The sequence below is a fragment of the Periplaneta americana genome, chromosome 16, assembly GCF_040183065.1.
Source record: "Periplaneta americana isolate PAMFEO1 chromosome 16, P.americana_PAMFEO1_priV1, whole genome shotgun sequence".
Taxonomy (NCBI): Eukaryota; Metazoa; Arthropoda; class Insecta; order Blattodea; family Blattidae; genus Periplaneta; species Periplaneta americana.
The window spans coordinates 49,681,745-49,704,818 of NC_091132.1; the positions used below are offsets into that span (position 1 = coordinate 49,681,745).

General features: G+C 35.8%; 1 long non-coding RNA gene across 5 annotated transcripts in view; it reads right to left on the reverse strand.

Annotated features, from left to right (window-relative positions):
- Positions 1-4,350: 4,350 nt before the first annotated feature.
- LOC138716234 (uncharacterized) overlaps positions 4,351-23,074 on the reverse strand; it is a 79,121-nt gene continuing 60,397 nt past the window's right edge. For all 5 annotated transcript variants that reach the window (XR_011336603.1, XR_011336604.1, XR_011336602.1 and 2 more), the window contains 6 exons: positions 21,282-21,421; positions 21,027-21,121; positions 20,695-20,809; positions 20,460-20,555; positions 19,950-20,045; positions 4,351-11,842 (listed from right to left, as the gene is read on the reverse strand). This is a non-coding gene — a long non-coding RNA (uncharacterized lncRNA). The remainder of the gene's footprint in view (positions 11,843-19,949; positions 20,046-20,459; positions 20,556-20,694; positions 20,810-21,026; positions 21,122-21,281; positions 21,422-23,074) is intronic.

Sequence of the window (23,074 nt, forward strand, 5' to 3'; positions counted from 1 at the left end):
CAAAGTAAGGACAGAACACAAAACAACGACATCAATTGAAAAACATAAACCCATCGAGAGAAACAAAGAGAAGACCAACTAAAACGAATTTATCTAAGAAATTAAGGACAGAAATACAAACCAATCGGAAAAAAAAAAAAAAAAAAAAAAAAACAAATAAAGTAAAACGAAATGTTAAAAACTACAAACAGATATATAACCCCATCACAACACAAAAGACACTCATTCGGAAATACAAATCCTTGGACAAAAGCAAAAAGAAAACTGAGTAAAACAAATTAGTCTCAAAAAGTAGGGCCAAAAATAAACAAGATATGCACCCTGTCATCAACACAAAAGATGCTGAATTAAAAATATAAACTCACCAAGGAAAGCCAACGGAAATTTTAATAAACCAAATTAATTCCAAAAAGGACTAACCACAACACAAACGACAATGATTCAAAAATATTAACTCAACGACAAAAGCAAAGACAAAACTGATTAAAACGAATTCATCTGACAACAACACCAAAGATATTAAATAAAAAATATAAACCCATCGAAAAAAGTCAATACAAAACTAATTAAACTAATAAAATAGCGACACAAGTACTCCAGATATACACCCTGATCACAACAGACATGATGTCGATTCAAAAATATTAACAAAAGGAGGAAACTCACGAAAACGAATTAATCTCAAAAAGTAGACCCACAAATACACAATACAAACATCACCAACTGTAAAATATAAACCCATGGCAAACAGAAAACTGGGTAAAACGAATTTATCTCAAAATGTAGGAACACAAACACAAAAATATCACCTCCCCACAAAAGCTAACAGAAAGCTAAATAAAACAAAGTAATCTAAAAAAAAAAAAAAAAAAAAAAAAATTGTCAGAAATACACAAGATATACATCCTGATCACAACACTAAAGACGTTCATTCAGAAATACAAAACCAAACCAAACCAAACAGAAAACTGAGTAAAACAAATTAATCTAACAAAGTAGGGACAGAAATACACCCTGACCACAACAGAAACAACATCGATTCAAAGGTACAAACCCATGTCAAACAGAAGACTGAGTACAACGAATTTATTTTCAAATGTAGGAGCAGAAATACACTAATCTATTCACCCTGACCACATCTGAAAAAACATTTCATTCTAAAATATCAACCCATCCAAAGAAAGCCAACAGACAACTGAGGAAAACTAATTAATCTAACCATGCTGGCACTCAAATATTCTGATTACAACTGACACAACATTGATTCAAAAAATATAAACTCATCCACAAAAACAAACAGAAAACCGACTAAAACGAATTAATCCAACACAAATACACTACAGTGAGGCCACATAGTCCCATTACCCCATATGTAAATTTAAGTTACTTTCTTTCTGTTTCAGATGATACAAACTTAACAACGGCTGATACATCTAATTACACCATTGAGCAACGTGTTACTGCAAGTTGTTGAGTCCATGCAAGAAATCAAAGAGGGCAGAGTTGCGCACTCACTTTCTGCACCATTCGAACACAATCCTCCTCCGAAACAAACCATTTTCAGATGGAACACAATCTCTTCTCCACAGATGATGTAAAGGACAAGAAAAAACAAGTGGCAGACTATTATAAAGAATTGCCATTCATTTTGTTTCTTTATAATAGGGGTGATACGATGTTGAGTCCTCACTCTAGATATAGACCCTCATCACAACTCAAACGACGTCAATTCAAAAATATAAACCCACCAACAAAACTAAGACCAACTCATCTAACAAACACACTAGATATAAATCCTCATCACAACACAAACGATGTCAATTCAAAAATATAAACCCACCGACAAAACTGACTAAGACCAATTCATCTAACAAACACACTAGATATACATCCTCATCACAACTCAAAAATATAAACCCACCGACAAATCTGACGAAGACCAATTCATCTAACAAACACACTAGATATACATCCTCATCACAACTCAAAAATATAAACCCACCGACAAATCTGACGAAGACCAATTCATCTAACAAACACACTAGATATACATCCTCATCACAACTCAAAAATATAAACCCACCGACAAATCTGACAAAGACCAATTCATCTAACAAACACACTAGATATAAATCCTCATTACAACTCAAACGATGTCAATTCAAAAATATAAACTCACCAACAAAACTGACTAAGACCAATTCATCTAACAAACACACTAGATATAAATCCTCATCACAATGCAAACAATGTCAATTCAAAAATATAAACCCACCGACAAAACTGACTAAAACCAATTCATCTAAGAAAATACAGACACAAATACACTAGATATACACCTTGACTCTACAAAGGCCAACAGAAAACTGAATGAAACAAATTAATCTAAAAAAGTTGGGAAAGAAAGAAAGAAAGAAAGAAAGAAACAATATATACACCCCAATCACAACAGATAAGACATTCATTCAAAAAGGAAACTCGACAAAAACAAACAGAAAACTATTGAAGAAAATAAATTCATCCCTCCCCCCCCCCCCAAAAAAAAAAACGGAACGGGGGACACCAAACACAAGATTTACACTCAATCAACCTACTGACAACAACAAATTAATCACAAAAAGCAGCAGCAGCAGAGAACAATACCTAACAACCCATGTTGCGGCACTTTCATCTACTACATTTCTAGAATGAACACGACAACCCAACAAGATGTACAACCGACTATACCTAAAACTCCTATCTTCATCAATGTCAATCATGAGAAATGACCAACAAAAATAGATACGCCATACAGACAGTAAGCGCACATTACATATAATTGTAGGTACCTAACTGTTACAATTCATTGTTGTGTGTGTATCTAGCTTAACACAATAACAAATTATCACATTTACTCACATTATAGACGCACTTTTCCCCATAATCTTTGCATCAAAGTAGATATCACACAATAATCACAGCTCATTTCCACATCACACATTCCAGTAATATTCTGCAACTTCTCCAACTGTAACTCATTTCACTTCGCAATCTGCCATTCAACTTTTATATTTACACTTACACTAACTGTTTTTTCTTCGTTTTCATTACAAGTATAATTACACTTAACAATTCAACCACACTTGTCATTATTGGTCAATGTGAAATTGGTAAGCCATTTTCAATTTTCAAGAATATTTACATACAAGTATTACAATATACTGTTATTCAATCTTTGTCAATTTTATGTAATTATTCCTCGCAACAGTTAAAAAAAAAAAAAAAAATTAAATAATAAAACTTTCCAAACTCACCTATCCTAAATGATCAAATTTTCCATTTCACAATTTTCACACAACTAGTGCATCCAATAATACCACATGCAGCAACTCAAAATGTAATGCGTCCATAATGTGAGTATATACAGTAAACTATCAACTCAAATACAGTGTCATACAACAATATGTAAAATAATCATTAGCAGTGTCATTTCTTTATAATCATTTTATGATCACTTAACTCATGAAAATACTTTCATTTCAGTCAATATTTCCTACAACACAAATAATCATTCTTCCCATCATTAAGTAAATAAACTCATAATTCAATCTGATTTAACACAAACGAGGAGACTACATTGCCTCCTACATCAGCAGGAAAGACAAATTGCACTACTCCCCAAAATTATGCATACATCATTGTCACACACCACACATACAGTGTCATCGTTTAGTCCCTCCACAGTACTGCAGGTAGAATACCGGTCAAGTACCCAACATCAAGGAAGTTTATACAGTGTCAACATCCCCATTGTGACAAGGATTGCAGATAACCGTGTGTGTGTGTACACTGTCTTCCAGAGTGTAAGAAAGCAGGCAATACACAGCAAAAGTTCAACAACAATTTTTAAAGCAGTTTCCAAACTCTAAATTACCATATCGGGACCCTATCTACAATTTCATAAATAAGTTTCGTGTGACCAGTTCTGTACAAGGTGCTCTGAGGAGTGGCAGGCCCCCTGTGTTAACAAATAATAAGCTTTTCACTCCAACAAAATCATTGAGGAAACAACAACTTCATTTGTATCCTTACAAAGTCACAGTGGTGCAAGAATTAAAACCTGTCAACCACGTCAAACGTATTCATTATTGCAAACGGTTCCGCAGAATGATTCAGCAACACGATGTTCAAGTGTTGGATAGGACATTTTTTACCAATGAAGCCTGGTTTCACCTGTCAGGTTACATTAATTCCCAAAATACCACAATTTCATCACCTGAAAATCCACATGCTCCAAAAAAAACCAAAATGCATCCAGAGAAAATAGATGTGTTGGTGTGCCATATCCCCATCAATAATTATTCGACCAACTTTTTTTTAATGAGACCATCAATTCTCAAGTTTACTGTTCCAATATTGTTCCCTTTTATTCGACAGTTAAAGAAAGAACAGCTGCTAAATGGTTTTTTTTCAACAGGTTAATGCTACGGCTCACACATCTCATGCCTCAATACATTTCTTAAGACACTTTCGCAGAGACGATAATTTTTCAACAACTATGGTCTCCAAAATCCCCTCAATTAACTCCACCCAATTATTTCTTTTCTTGTGTTGCAAAGTCGACAGTATATCAATACAACCCTAAAACAATTCACCTAAAATTGACACTAACAAATTATACAAAAGACATTTTAATTAATGTCTTCCATAATAAAATAAAATTGGTTGATGTATGGCTTCAGCAGAACGTACAACATTTTCAGCATCTTATTTAAATGGGTAAGTTCATTTATTATTATTATTATTATTATTATTATTATTATTATCATTATTATTATTATTTGGTTGCTTCTCATTATTTATTGATACCATATTTGCTTTTCTCTCTCTTTACAGTTTCCTCTATATTCACTCTGCCACTGAATGCTAACATGTCTACATATAACCAGGGTTACCACTACATTCCTCACATCTAGTGGCTTCTCACTTATTCCACTACTGTGGAGCAACTTAAACATCACACTGTAATATGTTATGCTCAACAATGAAATATGTACAAATGTGCATTTCACTTTAATTCTCTACAAAACCCCTACTTCGTTCAAAATATCGTAATTATCAATTAAGCAAAAATTCCACTATATTTTTCACTCAATTTTGCATCTTTCACTAAGACATTTCCCACATATCTTTCATTAATGCAAATAAATCACACTGCTAATAATCATTTACAATCACAAAGACACACCAAGATTACACATTAAACAAAATTCACTGCCTCTGCATAAGCACTCGATTGCATCAAACTCCTCACATTTCTCCTGTACACAATACAATTCGTTTCATGTGTTTCACAAACCATTTCATTTTCCACTACACTATGCCAGCTGATATACGTTCATGAAAAAATCTCTTCGAAACCAGCTATGATACAAGTTTCCTACTCATTATCAAGCAGAAAAAATATTACAAACATCAACAATTAACAATATTCGCAAAGTTGCTATATTAAAAATAGCAGCAATTTCAATTTCCAATATTTTTTACAAAGAAGGAAAACCTCTGACATCCTATTATGCTCCAACCAGTCTACAGATTAAGTCACAAAGTTTGAATCTACTTTCAGAATCAGTTCTACATTCATTTTCACCAAAAAAATATTTCAGTCCATTAAGACATAATCATACCAACGGCCAGAATGGGACAAACTGAGAATAGTCAACACACAAGACAGAGAGAGAGAGAGAGAGAGAGAGAGAGAGAGAGAGAGAGAGAGAGAGAGGCACAAAACATCAAATAAGTAACACAGATACAAGGAAGATCACTACAGGAGAGAGTCAAGAGTTAATTGACCAAATAGATGTATATGATACAAAACAACAAGGCGAGCCAATGTACTTACTGTTATTGCAAGTTATCTTGAACTTTCTGAGCAGGGACAGAAGGGCACAGGGAAGGAAGCGCATAACATGGGTGGAGCCAACTCAGTTGTTTGCGCATGCTCCGCATCATAATATCTTGTCAAAAACATAGAGCTATTTCCTCCACTGCGTACCAGTAGTGTTAACATGGAGCGGCAACCACAGGGTAGTAATAATGGTGAAATTACACCACCACGGATAAAAAGTAACACTGTTATCCACAGCGGAGAAAGAGAAATTATCGCAAATATAATTAAGTGTTGTGAGGAGGAAAAATTAAACAATATAAATGTTTGCTCAAACCTCTTGATAAGGAATATGACAGAGCAGCTAAATACTATGGCAAAAGTATTAGTTCCATGAAGAGAATTAAAAATAATATTGAATTACAACGGAATGAACCTCGCACTACTCCGGGAAAGAATAGGTATGTAACATTTAGAAATTATTACTATAAAAGTTACGTACAATACTGTGTGTACTGTGAGCGATATAATGCATTATTCTTGTAAGTTATTATTTTCTTATAGTCTGCAAAACATATTATTTCATTCCAGAATTAGGACTTGTGTAAAGTTGAAGTGGACGACTTGATCAACATGTCATTCGGGATACAATCGAACAATTCTATCTTGTTCAGAAAGTAGCACCTACAATTAAGAACATAATTCCAAATGGATGATGCCATTGACGAAACAATAATTAATTTTGGACCAAACAATGATAGGAATATGGATTGCATATAATTGTAAATTAATGTAAATTCAAATAATAAGCCTGTAAAATATTTTTATAAGAATATGTACATATCAGCTCTAGGTGTTAGTCATGTAGACCTATATAATGTATAAAAATAGCTGTAATAACTCTGTCATTGCCGGTTCCCAGCCCAGATGAGAGAGGAGGATTGTACAAACGATCATATTTAAATACTTACTCGTTACAGGTTAATTAAAACCTGCTACGAAACCGTCTTCTCTCAAAACCAGAGTGTCGTGAGATGATGATGATGATGATGTCTATATTGAACCAAGTTCTTTTACAGTAGAAAGCCGTGTAGTGAAAGAACCAATGTTTTCTGAAAAGAGTCATGTTACCCGAGGGAGGGGCATCCTTGCCATGTCATTACGTTGATGAGTACATGCTGTACCGAGCATTCGAAAGACAAACTTAGGGGGATGTAAGGTTCAAGATAACTTGCAATAACCACAAAGCATAACAGCGATAGAAAATTAAATGCTACTATAAATATATAGCAACAAACACAAACATAAAAAATACGGCAGAAATAAACAGCAATCAGGACTAATATTAGCAGCATGCATTGAAGAGTGACAGGCAAAATAAAAGGCACCTACAAAGTAATCAATAGTGATAACTACAAATTTTACATCAAGTTGTAAATGATGCATGCTTAGGGAGTAAAAAGGGCCATGGAAAAAAGTAGGATACAATCAATAATTAAACAATACAAAGACATAGATACTACTATAGATGGCGTTTACAAAGAGCAAATATTAACATCATTGCATAAATAACGAGTAATGAAAGGAACGTACAGAGTATTACAAACAAATAGTATAATAGCAATAAAACGTAAATACAGACTTATGGCGTCACCTAAATATACAAATGTCAAGACACACCACGATGGATACTCATGGTGTTAAATCTCACCGCAATCAGCTGGCATATAGTAAATAGAAAATACACTTATCTCAATATGTATCTACAGTACTTTGTCTTTCCTATTACACCTACAAGGTAACAGCACAAGTAGTCGACATGTTAAGGAAACATGTAATGTTTTTTTTTTTTTTTTTTTCAATCCTCCAACTGTACTTTACTGTAACAAAATTTCAAAAACTGACACCTCCAAATCCCAACTTTAATCAACATATTTCTTAATATATTTATATTCAAAAATGCATTTTACAATAATCTGACACGCACCTATAGTTGACACATATTTTTATACCCTCAAAAAATGATATGAATGCAATAAAACACCTTTTATAACTTTTTAAGCTTTTATTGTTTTATTATTATTACTTTACAACAACTTTAATTTTATACAAATACAAACATCCAATTATTTCTGCTTGACATTCAGTCGCTTTTTCTAAACATATCTTATCTGCCCCCCCCCCCCCCCCCGATACTCTGCTCTGGAGTCTCCAGGTACCCAATTATTTGATTCAAATATATGCATCTACTTCAAATTCTGTTTTACTTGCATTAACACTTTTCAAACCCATTATTTTTCACTTCAACAATACAGAGGTAAGTAAATCTCGATGTATTTCTCTTTCCCCTAACATGTTTCACCAGAATGTTTTATCAACCTCACACTCCCACCAATGGCGCATCTACCAGGGGACAGACAGACAGACATCATTGGCACTTAACCACAACATACGTCAAGTCTAGTCACAAAGTACTGCACAGTTGTGATAGTAAGTACACACTTCCCAAAGGACAGGCACATGTCCGTGCTGTCATTGGCCCTTAACCACAACATTCGTCAAGTCCAGTCAAGTCGCACCTGCGAACTAGTGACTCAGAGGCCCTCATTTGTATCCTCAGCATTTATTCCTAACATTCTTCACCATGACCATTTCCATACAATGTTTTATCAATCTCAGATTCCTGTCTTTTATTTCAATAATAAACCTCATCAGCACGTTTTTCTTAACATGCATCACAAGCATTTTCTCCTATATTCCTCATCCACTATCTTTTTTCCCTACCGTGGATCAAAAACGTGTATACCTAATATGCTTCACCAGGACCATTTTCCTACAACGTTTTATCAATCCCAGATTCCTGTCTTTTATTTCAATAATATTCCTCATCCACTATCTTTTTCCCTACCATGGATCAAAAGCGTGTATACCTAATATGCTTCACCAGGACCATTTTCCTACAATGTTTTTTTCAATCTCAGATTCCTGCTTTTATTTCAATAATATGCCTCATCAGCACGTTTTTCTTAACATGCATCACAAGTATTTTCTCCTATATTCCCCACCCACTATCTTTTTCCCTACCGTGCATCATAAGCATCTACATCTAACATGCTCATTCTGACATTTCTCTCTTTTTCTTCCCTTACTACTTTATTTTCTTTCTCTACTTTCTTCTTACTATCTTCCTTTTATTAACATATTCTAACGTAATTACAGCAGGAATTCTTTCTATTTTGGGGCAAGGTCAAAATAAAGTCTTTTTCAACATTGAAGGCACTAAACCTTTCTCTTCTGACAGTGAAGGAGTTTCTAATAGTTCAGCTAGCTATGGTGTTATGGGTATATGTGATTGTTTCACGTTCATATCACAATTTTTACTTTCTTCCAGAGAATCACCTATGAAGCAGGCTCCATTATTATCACATGTTTCTCCAACAGACGTGCTTCATCTTTCGATTGCTGGGACGATTGTTGAATCCTTTTGTCTAAAAAATGCTTGCTCTTCTTCAATACTGCCTCCTAAAGCTGACACATTGGGTATTTAAGGTTGACAGCTCCTGTCAACTATAGCTTCTAAGAGCTACAGATGAAAAAAAATTTGGATATTCATGCACTCTGTGGGAAGCATGTTTAAACTGATTATAAAATGTAATATTAAGTTGACACAGCTGTCAACCCTAGAGAAAACACAAATTCATTTCAAAAATTGGTGTCAATTATACGTGTCCTGTCGACTACATGTGCTCTTACATCTACAGGGTAAACCATAAGTAATATCATTAATTTCAAGATATTATTTTTCCACTTGTATAAAACAAAAAAACTTTAATACAATTTTGCTCCATTCTCTTTCCTTTTCGAGAAACGTAACACAATTACTTTGAAATATGACTCGGAAAATTTCATTTCTTCCATGTCAATTTACCGAATACTACTTCCAAAATTAAAGTCAGAGGTAACTATTTCTAACTCGCTCAAGATAACACTCATAGTACAATAAAAGGATTTTTTTTTTTTATATCACTACCTAATTACATTTCTATAATGTAAAATTAACTTTTTTATACACTGTCTTCACCAAATATGTAATTAAAATTAACTCACACAGTTTGAAAATAAAATTCTGTCTACATCAGTCTTTATCGTTTGTGAAAATCGTGCTTAATATAGTGCCATAAAATATCACCGTGAACTTCTATCATGTAGTTAACATTACAAAAAGATTTGCCAATGCTGTAAAATTTAATATATCACATTTGTCATAGCAACCTTTCCTTTTTTCTCATATAGCCTACGATGATAAACTATATACAGTAAAATCCCTTGTATCCAGCACCCAAATAACCAGTAATACCAAAACAACGGCACTTTTGCCCAGGCCAAAACACAAAGTCATTCATGCAAAAGAGAAGACTCGGACAAATATGCGAGTCCTTTTCATGGATCACACATGCCCCATATTATTTACTCTTTACATTGTTCACGCATCAAAATATAGACACAAAACCCCATTATATCCCTCAAGTAGATCATGAACCTATCTCAAAACTGTCACTTGGGCCTTGCAAACAATGCACAATGCACAGAGATATCTAAATTTACCACTTCATCCGTTTTAAAAGGGTGTTGGACAAGTCTAAATACGAAGCAAACATTACAGATATGTTAAACAAGTTCAAATCATCAAGCGCTACTTCATCTTCATAACTGAAACATTGGCTTTACATCAGAAGGCCGCTATTTTAAATTGTCGTGAGGTGAAGAAAACATATGAATGTACTTTACCGTATTCAGTATTAAAAATAAACATTGCACATATTTCAAAACTTTCTTTTTAAATATCTATATCAAAATTACTAAATTTCAACATGGACAAAAATGTTTGTACAGTACATTATGTCTTTACATATGTAACCCATTACCCTATTTTCACATTACCTCGCAAAATCAGTTATCCCACACTGCCTTTGTCCCACAGTTGCCTAATACAAGGAATTCTACTGTATCTTGCAAATGTGATGCTATTTCTTTATTAATATTCTTTTAGAACACTGTCGAACAAAAACAAGTAAATAAAACTCATTTATTATATGCTTGTTTCATATTATTATTATTTCAATTTTGTTCCTTACTTCAACGTCAAATAAGCACATTGTATTTGAATTTTTTCCTACAAGCTTTAAAATTTTGTTTTCATAACATCTAATATGCAACATTATTGTTCGCCATCTCTACAACATTGACATATTTCTTAATCTTATCCATTTAGTTTCTTCTCTCAACATTTCATTAAAAAAAGGTTGTAGAGTTTATTTTTTATTGTTCAAGATTTTGTTTCACTTGATAAAAAGCACTGTTCATTCTACATTATCTAACGCAGTTTAAACACAAAAATTTTACAATATATCATCTGTACTTGTTCTTACAAGTTTAAATGCAATGTATATGCCACGATGGCAGTGACCTTCAACAACTCAAGTGCAGGGGTTTGTTCAAAGCTGGTTCTAGTGCACCGTGTAGCAACTTCTCATAATTCAGCTATCTTAAAATGCACGTTTCTCTTGAAAACTATTCAAAATATAGCAAAATGCTATCTGACTTTTTTTTCTTGCTCTTTACTCAAGAAATCATTCACCACAATTATTTACATTACTTACGGTTCACCCTGTATATAATCTCTTCTAATGTACTCTGCATTATAATTCAAGCTGATGACATACCTCTCCAAATCCTTCACTCCTTCTCATGTCCTCTTCATATCCTTCACTCCTGATGTCCTCTTCAAATCCTTCACTCCTGATGTCCTCTTCAAATCCTTCATTCCTGATATCCTCTTCAAATCCTCCACTCCTGATGTCCTCTTCAAATCATCCACTCCTTCTGATGTCCTCTTCAATTTCTTCACTTCTTAACAATCTTGTTCATCAGTCTCAGGAAAACCTGTCGTCATCCCCTGGCCAGCAGACAAAACACCTGGAGGAGAAATTCACAATAATGTCAGCTCAGTGTTATCCAAAAGCCACATCTGACTTTACAATTCCTTTTTCTATTTCGTCATTACTTTTACTATTAACTTAGTCTAAACAGACATCCCTCTTTTGCCATGACATTCCCTGTTTCCACACAATTGTCCCAACAAAAACTTCATGACACTTGCATTTCCCACATTTCACTAAAGATGCAAAATGCAATATTTCCTCAATTATTTCATTTTATCACTACCAGCAGTACAGCCGGGCAAACAGCCTCTTTAGTTCCAATCGTCCTCATATGCAATACTAGCTGACCAATAACGCCAGTTCCGAGAATCGTTTTCTCGAGAATGGCACTCTCGGCAACAAGGAATACCACAACTCACAAGTAAACCTTCAAGTGAGATAAGAAACAAAACAAATGCCTTTATTACCGTTCGATGAAGCATTAAAACTAATGCAAAATACATAAGTTTTACAACTCGAACGCAACGATCACCAGAGATCACGACCAATCATGATGCAAGTTGACATGAGCACTTAGGCTACATTGCCAACACGTATAACACGCTGCAACCTAGACGCGAGAGCGAAGACAATGCTTCTTTGGACGCGTTGTAGCCTACCTTGCAGTTTGTGTAATGGTATGTACAGTGAACTGAAGAAGATGAAACCAGTGGTTAAAATTCTGAATAAACTAAAAGAAGAGGGTTATAAGGAGACACACTGTGAAATGTCGCGGAAGGAACTTGAAATTACTGATGATACATACTACTTATTAAAGAATTATGGGTCGGAAGCAGTTGAAGAAAGTCATACCCTGGACACTGATGAAAATGAACATGATGATGATGATGATGATGATGATGATGATGATGATGAAAAGTCTCATGTATGAGAATGCGAGACTGAAAAAAAAAATACTATGCCACAAGAGGAATCAAGTACATACTTCACAAAATTCCGGTTCTCTATAAGCTCCATCCCTTTCCAAAGCATTCCGAGTCATTGACTTTGAAGAAAAATGTAAGATAATAGTGTATTGGATTACCGATCAACAGAAAGAAAAAGCTTAACCAGGTCATGAAGCAGTATGAAACATAAGTTCACATGACTAACACACGGAAGTCAACTCTACAAAATGAAACAAGTTGTCGAACAACAAAACGATGCTATGAATAAATTGAAATAAGTGCACCCAAGAACATTTGGGGAATTTTGCCTCAGTCAGTTATCAAATTAAATTGTAAAATAAAGTCCTTCCTGGTTACATCGCTTTAAAAATCATGATAAGATTGTCAACCAAAAAACATCATATGGAACAAAGCGTCAGGTACACAAAAGGACAGCTCTTAAACAATCAATCCAAACTTTCAGACGTGAGTACACATCACTTATGAACACGTACAATGATGATCATGTGTTTAATGCAGATGAATATGTATTCCATAAGGAAATGCTTTTTGGCAGAACATTACAACATCAAGTGAACTAGCCAAGTGTATGATGTGCAATTCAAACCACCAACTACAAATTCCTACATTATAATGTCGGTGGTTTCTAAAGCTGGAAAACTATGCCAAAGTTACTACTGATTCTTTAAGAACCAAAAGGTTTAAATGCAACAGTTGCGGAATGCATTTTTCAGTCTGCCATCCTTGTAGTAAAATGGACCTCGTCGGGAAAAATGATCAAAAAAATATTGACAAAATTTTTACGAAAAATATTCCTTCCTAACTCTGCAACACGCAATCTTCTGCTGTTGGACTCGTATGGTATCCACTGCGACGAAAATACAATTAAGCAAATGACAGACCAAGGGCATTATGGTCTTGGAAAACTAACGGTGAAAATCATAGGCCTACCACCAAATACGACTTATGAGCTGCAACCTTTGGAGAGGTATTTTATTTTTTTTTTTTCGAATGTACAAGCATATGATTCCATAAATTTCACATGATGTAGGCCTATATTTTAACGATTCAACTGACATAAAACAACAACACAACAATATTGAAACTACAGACTCTTGTTTACCAGTAGTTTCCATTTTATTATGCTGATTCCAACAGGTGCATCGGTATGATTGGGTGTTAGCTGGATTGGCATCCAAGAGCGAAACGTCTACAAAACACTACGGAGTACTTCAGTAACTTATTGTATCCGAAATGTACAAAGATTATATACCACCTGTGCAAAATCAGCTTAAAGTGCGGGTGGTGTACTGACAATTTGTTTTTTCCAACATTTTTTTCATTAGTATCACTTTTGTGCTACATGAATTCCCAGTTGAAAACACAGATTCTGGAAATACGATGCCTTAAGTAACATCATGACCGCATTGTTGCTTTCTTTCTTAAGCATTAATCGCTATAGTTGAAGGTATGTTTTAAAGCCTAGTGTTCTGCGCTGTGTATCACACTTGTTAACTGCAATCGAGTTGCGAAATTTCAGGATTATTCCTATTTTATTATACTGATTCCAATAATATTCGTTTCATTTTTATTGTTTTTTACCTCAGGTGAAGGTTTACTTGTCAGCCTGTTATCATACAGCCAACTGACTGCCAGCTTAATCACCACTCATCACTGTAATTCGTGAATTTTAAAAGTAATTTCCATTCTTTCTCAACATTTCCCTCAGTTTGACCCTCCATCTAACGTGAAAAACAAAAAAGTTTGTGGCTTACCAAACTTGAAAGTGTAAATATATATTCTCAACAGATCAATCTCCATCAAAGTTAATTTTTTTTTTTCTCACTTTCCAAAAAAAATTTTCAGTTCCATTTTTTTTCTACACTTTCCTTAGACATTGAGCTATCAATTCAAGAAATTACAGTGCAACTGATTAGGTATATATATTTAAACAACCGGAAAATGCTTCCTATACAACTGCACACCTCGAGATCATTACTACAATCCTGTCTAGTCTTCCGATACTGTCGACAGTGAGTAGTATCGGTAATATCAGAACCAAGAAAATCTCGTGCTCTCTATCAATGAGTCATTTGGCTATGTTAGGTATATGTGCACTGAGCGAGACTGAGGAGATAGCACAACTAAGATCCACCAATAATAAGAGGCAGTCTGCCCAACTCTAACCAGCAGCACAAGAATTCAACATCATTACAAAAATGTCTATGTTCACAAGGCAATAAGGTATCAAAAGAGTTATTTCACTAAACAGCTGTACAATGAGATTAAAATCAATTTTCTACATATATGACCACATCATTCCTTATTGTTATTTCACCTAACAGGACTGCACTCAGATGAAAACAATTTCCACAATACCAATAGGCATAAGTAAACTTCAAAACAGTCCTCCTTTAAGCCAGGTGCACACAGAATCAGACGCGATGTGACACGGCACGGCGCGACACTACATTTTGCTTTACAACTCCTCGCGACAGCTTAAAACTGTCTGCTCGCGACAACTGATTTGCTGGCTGTGGGATTGGAAAACTGGCCTAGGCTAGAAAAATGGCATCAATAATAGAGGACTGTCTATATGAAAAATTCTATTGTATTTGCTTATTATTTCCTAAGGACACAAGCTCCTAAAAATCTATACGATTGAAAGAGTCTTAAAATTAAAATGTACTGCACAAACGTCACTTTTTATGTTTATGACTACTTCACAACTCACAATAAAGAAAAATAATATATTAAATCAATAATGAGTGATAGTATAGAGCTGAGAATTAGGCTTACTACAAATTACACTGGTCAACAGTCATTTTGCGCCAGGCATAAAACTAACAAATTCTTACTAATTTCGACCTCCTAAATTAAAAAAATAACAAGCAAAATGTTCCATCACTTCAAGTTTTCCAGTTGCACAATATAATTCATTTTCTATGCATTTTATTTAAAAAATCACCATATTTCGTGTGTAATTATTTCATTTTACAAATGTGAAGACCCTTTATGTGAAAACAATATTAGTATAAGTAGGGAACCATGTTAAAAGCACTTGTACAAAGGGAAATTATTTTATTGCCCTTCTACGAGTCTATTTCGAGGGAGTGAAACAGGTTCGAGGTATAAATTCACTTGAGTTTACCTCATTTTACTTGAGATGTGCATTTCTTTCACGGTGAGCTTTAATTACATTACTGTAGTTTATATTTTGCAATATATCACCATGTCAAAACCACTTCTAGAAGCAGAAATTGTTTTATTGCCCTTTTCGGTTCCATTTGGAGGGGAAGAAATGGGTTCACCATATGAAAATGCTTCAGTTTACCACGATATTTCTGTGGTGTTAGTATTCTGTGTAAGACGTGTATTTCTTTAAAGTGTGCTTTAATGATATTGAAAGTACGAATGGTTTATATGAGCGGATTTGAAGGTTGTAGCATTGCTTTTTGGAATGCAATTACGCTACACAAAATTTTGCTGCTTTCTGTACGAATTGGACAGTCACGCTCGAGATATTTGATTTTTATTTTATTTTATTGGGTTATTTTACGACGCTGTATCAACATCTAGGTTACTTAGCGTCTGAATGAAATGAGTCCAGGATCCAGCACCGAAAGTTACTCAGCATTTGCTCTTATTTGGTTCAGGGAAAACCTCGGAAAAAAACCTCAACCAGGTAACTTGCCCTGATCGGAATTCGAACCCGGGCCACCTGGTTTCGCGGCCAGACGCGCTGACCATTACTCCACAGGTGTGGACTCGCGCTCGAGATAAGCATTATAAAATAAAATGATAATCACTAGAGCCAAGGAAACAAAATATTATGCATCAACCCCTTGTACCTGAAAGCGAAGTAATTTTACCCCTTTTACACAATAAGTTAGGGTTAACGAAGAATTTTGTTAAAGGCATAAATTATAAAACTGAACCATTTAAAAATATCCAGGAAAAATTTCCTGCTATTAATAATCCGTGGCACTACACCCCGTGAAGACCCCAGACCAACCAACCAGCCAGCCAGCCAGCTGCTGGCCTCACGTCCACACCCCAAAACAGAGGTGGACGATCATCCAACTACAATAGAGGTATCATGTGGTTAGCAGGATGATCCCCCCCAGTCGTTATATCTGGCTTTCGCTACCTATCATAGCTCCCCAAGTGCATCACGATGCTAGGTGGGCACCTGTCCTATACACTGGCCGAAATTTCATGAAATAATTTCTTCCCCCATGAGGACTCGGACCAGCACGCATTCCTTAACATTTCCTGCTATTAGTGATTCAAAAATAAAAGAGGGAGTTCTCAATGGACCACAAATTAGAGAAATAATTGACAACCACTTCGCATCTTTGCTGGAAGGAAAAGAGACAGCCATCTGGATTGCATTCAAGGAGATTCAATTAATTAATTCTCTGGATAACTGTAGAAGTGAGAACTATGAATAACTACTGAAAAATTTACTGTTGGCGTATTAAACTAGGGGTTGTAAAATTTCCCGAGAATTGTGCGATTTCAGTGATGAGCATGATGAACACTTCCATCAAAAAATTTAAACTATAGAAAAAAGATACCAAGGACAATGGTGTACCAATATGCTACCAGACTATTGTTGGACTTTAGCTCGTGATGTACCTGATGTCCAGTGTAAAAGAAAATGCAGAAAAAGAAAGCTGTAATCTTCTGAACAGTGAATAGGCCTATTTAGCCTTATTGTCATTATATAAAACAATATTTTGAATAGATATAAATTCCAAAATTTCTCATAAAACCGTAACCAACAACTGTTTTTATTGTCATATTCGTATTCAGGAGGCTCAAATTATCTAGAAAACATATAGCACATGCTTAGCGCAAAAAAAAAAAAAAATGCTAACATTTGTTACGCAGTGTTATTATTATTATAAATTATTATTCACCTGGTGCTTTCATCTCATTTGCAATTTTTCACATATTTTCAGAAACCACATTATTCTCGTGATATTGTTTCAAAGATTGTACAGAATGTAACTTTCCTGTATTAAATCAACTAATTTATCCACCTCGAAGTATATTATGAATAATGTGCACTACACAACAATAGTATTTTTTGTAGATAATGAAAGCATGCAATCATAGCCACTACTAACGCATGCGCATTGCACTGCAACTATCAGACACTCTCCTCGCGACAAACTTCTAGCAGTCATTCGATGTTGTCTCTTCGTGTCTCCTTGTGTCTGCTCACGACCGTCGCGCCGCATCTGATTATGTGTGCACCACATCATAAGAAATCAATGGGAGACAAGTACCACGAGACAAAATGTCGTGTCGCACCACATCTGATTCTGTGTGCACCCGGCCTTACAATTGTATGCAGGCACATTCATTTCAACTGTACCATAACACCGTTCCACATTAACTAAACATATTCAAGTCAGCAGCCAAATTCTAAAATCAACAGTATCCATAACTAGTCAGCTGTCAAGTTTTCTTTTACGATTTTAAATCAACATTTCATAAATCTAATCCACAGCTATGACATGTGTAACCGATACAAGGGAATACGTATTTATCAACATAACCATACTTTCAGCATATACTTGCCAAACAATCCTAAAGTGCAGCGATGCAAAATATCCCTCAAACTTTCATAACACTGTAAATGCATTTTTAATAAGTTTATTTTGTACGTTTCCACACTAATCAAGTATCTTTCCAACAAATGTCAAAGCAATAATTGGGGAAAAACGTAATACGGCGAACGCTAAGCTCCGCCCACGACCCCTTTCCACTTTTCCCCTACAAGCTCACCACACACTCTAGCGGGAAAGAGTGGAAACAGGGGGTTTAGGGTGGGGTGACATCTAGTGTAGGAAAGTGCAACAAAAAGATGCGACATCTATGAACCAAAAGAGGGAGTTCGTCCTATCTGCCTCTCTCTCTCTCTCTCTCTCTCTCTTTTTTTTCTCATGACTTCGCAGAGGGTAAGGTTCGATCCAAGTAAGTTCGTAACTAAACGCTAAATGCACGCTTTAGACCTCTCGGCTACCGAGGCGAGTTGGGGATAGAAGGGAAAATGAATGTATTTCTGTTTAAGGGAACTGCCATAACGTATTGCAGAAGAATGGCACTGGGGACAATGACCGAGGGTAGAAGTGGCGGGCTTGTGAATGTAACTTGGTAGGGGTTGATTGCGGAGGTGGCATAAGTGTTAACGCTCGCTGGTAGAGCTCCATTGTGTCCGTGTCCAGCTTTGTGTACAGACGGAACCACGTGTTGTGATGAGCCGTACCAAAGACGTGTACTTCTTCCTCAAATTGTCCAGGGAGAATTTGAAGGCAGATACAGTAAGGTACTGTGAGGAGCATGGACTACTTGCTAGTCATTACAAGTGTCCAACCTGTGGGAAAAATATGAAATTAGCGCCAAACTGATGGTGTGCATTGGACAGTGAGGCAGTGCGAAGTTAACATGTGAGTATTGTTCAATGAAAAAACCACATTACATTGTTTGTGTTGTGTTAGTACATGTGGTGGCCTGTGTTGTCATATTACGTTTTTCCCTTTGGTTTTTTTATGCTGTTGTCTAATGCCCACTTTTGTTGTTTGTGTTGTGTTAGTACATGTGGTGGGCTGAGGAGCATGGACTTCTTGCTAGTCATTACGAGTGTATTGTATTGTGTTGTGTTGTGTTAGTATATGTGGTGGACTGTTGTCTAATGCCTATTACATTGTGGTAGGCAGTAATCCATCGATTGTACTTATTACATTGTGGTAGGTGTCTAATGCGTCCCTGTTCGTACATATTACAATGTGGTAGGCAGTGATCCATCGAAGCAGGACAGATAGTAGAGAGAGAGAGAGAGAGAGCATGCGAGCGAGGTGCCGAGTGGCGCGGGTGGGGATAACTTCCCCCTACTGGCGTTCACCGTATTACGTTTATGCCAATGCCCAATAATTTTTCGGTTCCTCTGCATTCCTATCTTGCCTTAATACTCAATAGTTTTACCATAATGGCATTCAAACTTTACACAACCATTACGCCTATTCAAATATCGAAAAGACATTTGACTTTAGGGTTAATTGCAACCTAAACACTCTATTCTCCAAATTAATGTAGTCGTATCCTTTTCACACTGTACATAGAGTCTATAATCCAAATACAAGTTCTACGACACTTTAATACTACTTAGTAATTCATATTTACCAGTTTATGCATGTTTCCTGACTGGTATTTCATCCACAGCTATCTCCCACCTCCTGTCCCAGAGCCTTTTCCACTCCGCAACTGCCCCAAAATACCCTGCAACAAGACACATGACAATCACATTTCTTTACAAGTGCTTACATTTTCCACTACATATCAACAGTTATGTAAACTCCACTCTTAATACAACATGCAAATCTTCACAAAGCCGCTGGCTTTCTATGCCCAGGGTTGCGGGTTCGACCCCAGGCCAGGTCGATAGCATTTAAGTACAGGCTCATGTCACTAGATTTACTGGCATGTAAAGCAACTCCTGCGGGACAAAATTCCGGCACATCCAGCAATGCTGATATAATCTCTGCAGTTGCGAGCATCATTAAATAAAACATAACATTTTCCACAAAGCTAAATACACAAAATTTTATTCTTAACCATATTCTGTCCTTGTATTATTACTACTGCTAATTCACTATATTTCAATATAGACACTAATTAGTAATTCATATTCACCAGTTTAAGCACATTTTCCGACTGGTATCTCAACCACAGCTGTCTTCCATCTCCTGTCCCAGAGCCACCTCCAGTCCACAACGGCCCCAAAATACCCTGCAACACGACACATCACATTTCTTTACAAGTGCCTTACATTTTCCGCAACCTATGAAATAGCAAGATATGCAAGCTACACTGTTAATACAACATACAAATCTTCAGAAACCTACATCCACTGTCTATGCTAACTTACTGTGTTTCAATATCGACACTAGCTATGCATATTTCCCGACTGCTATTTGATCCACACCTGTCTCCCATCTCCTGCCCCAAAGCCGCCTCCAGACCACAATCGCCCCCAAAATACCCTGCAACAGGACACATAACAATCACATCTCTTTACAAGAGGCTTACATTTTCCGCAAACTATGAAAAAGCAACATATGCACTGATAACAGAACATGCTTATCTTCAGAAACCAAAGTCCACACAATTTTAACTTTCAACTATATGCTGTGACTGTTTTATTATTACTGCTAATTTACTGTGTCTCAATATCGACACCAGTTACAAATTCATATTTACCAGTTTATTCATGTTTCCTGACTGTATTTCACCCACAGTTATCTCTCATCTCCTGCCCCAGAGCTGCCTCCTCTCCGCAACTGACCCAAAATACCCTGCAATACAGCACTTGACAATCACATTTCTTTACAAGTGCCTTACATTTTTCGCAACCTATGAAACAGCAAGATATGCACTGATAATACAACATGCACAACTTTTTACTCCTAATTTACTGTGTTTAAATATCGGCATTAGTTTGTAATCCATATTTACCACTTTATGCATGTATCGTCACTGCAATTTGTTCCACAGTTGCCTCCCATCTCCTCTCACAGTGCAGCTTCACTACCATTCTCATCTTCTGTGTCACTCCACAGAATCAAACACCTGCTCTCAAACTACCCCAAAATGTCCTGAAACATGACAAAAGTCGTTTAAATCTTCGGTAACCTATGAAACCTCTAGATACAGGAACTGCATAGACCAGTACACCTACACATCATATAATTAAATTATACGTCACCTACATATCATATAATTAAATTATACGTTATCGTCGCGAAATTACGATACATTTATCAATATTACATTACAACCCATTGCCCCAGAAACCTCCAAACGAATTACCTACAGCTACTACCCATCTAGGCCTACATTCATTTGCTCAACTTTATTGAACGGTTTCTCAAGTACCTCTAACTCATTTATAACTCTCACAGGCCAAAATTTTCCCAAATATTCTTACCTGGCATACTTATATCCATTTTCTATTCCAAAAATCACAGCACAATAAATTTACGCACTTCACAAAAAGTCAGCCATTTTCATGTTGCACTCCATGCCCTGCATTTCATTATTGCCAACACACGTATCACCAAAAATTCCTAAACAGTACTTCAACATTTGTCTTATTCCTTATTATCAATATAGAAACCATTACTTTCTAGCGTCAAAAGTTTCTAAATCCCTATTTCAGCAATATAAAAGACAAAACAAGTTGTTTGCAAAAAAAAACAACAATTTTCAATAATATTTAACAAAATAGCTCAATTGGCAACATTGGCTCGTCATCTCGGACTCTTCGAGACACCGTCTCGCGAACAAACGGACCATCGGAGTCCATATTTAATTCCATGGCGCACAATATAAAATTAATCACAGGGCTAACGGCTTCGAAGCTGGGTACCTGGTTCTAATGAAGTGCACTGGTAGCAATCTAAAACATGGGGGCATGAGATAGTTACTCTGCCTGCCATTAAAAATTCACTTCACTAAATCCCCCAAGGTAAAAAAAAAAAATAATAAAAATAAATAAATAAAAAAAAAATAAAATTTCAACTAAAAAAAAAACACATTCTCGGTATTAATTATTCCCTCTATTTTCTACTCTATTATCGCCTCTACTTTCCATGTATTTTCGCTTTAATTTTCAACTCTATTATCCTCTTCATTTTCTCCTCTATTTTCCCCAAATTTTCTGCTCTATTACATTCTATTTTCAACTCTATTATACCTCTATATTCTCCTCCGCTGTCTCTTCTGTATATCCCTCCTATTTTCTCCTCCAATACAATTCCCTCTACTTTATACTCCATTATCCCCCTATTTTCTCCTCTACTGCCCGCTCTAGTATCCTCTCTATTTTCTCCCCTGTTTTCCTCTTCGTTATCCCCTCTATTATCCCTCTGCTTTCTCCTCTATATCTCCCCTCTTAACTCTTCACCCTTCTATTTACCCCCTATATATTTTATCCTCTACCTCTACTTTCCCTCTATTATCTACTTCACTTTCGCTTCCTTTTCCTTCTCTCTTTTCCATCTATTATCCCCTCTATTTTCTCACTCATACATTTTCTTTCTATATCGATCTATTTGTCCTCTATTTTCCCCTGTATTTCCCCATCTATTCTCTCTTCTCTCAATTTGCCCATCTACATTCTCCTTTATTATCCCATCTATTTTCTACTTTATTTCCTCATCTATTATCCCTCCATTTTTCTCTACTCTCCCTCCCTCCCTCCCTCCCTCCCTCTCCACTTCTATTATCCCATATATTTTCCACTCTAT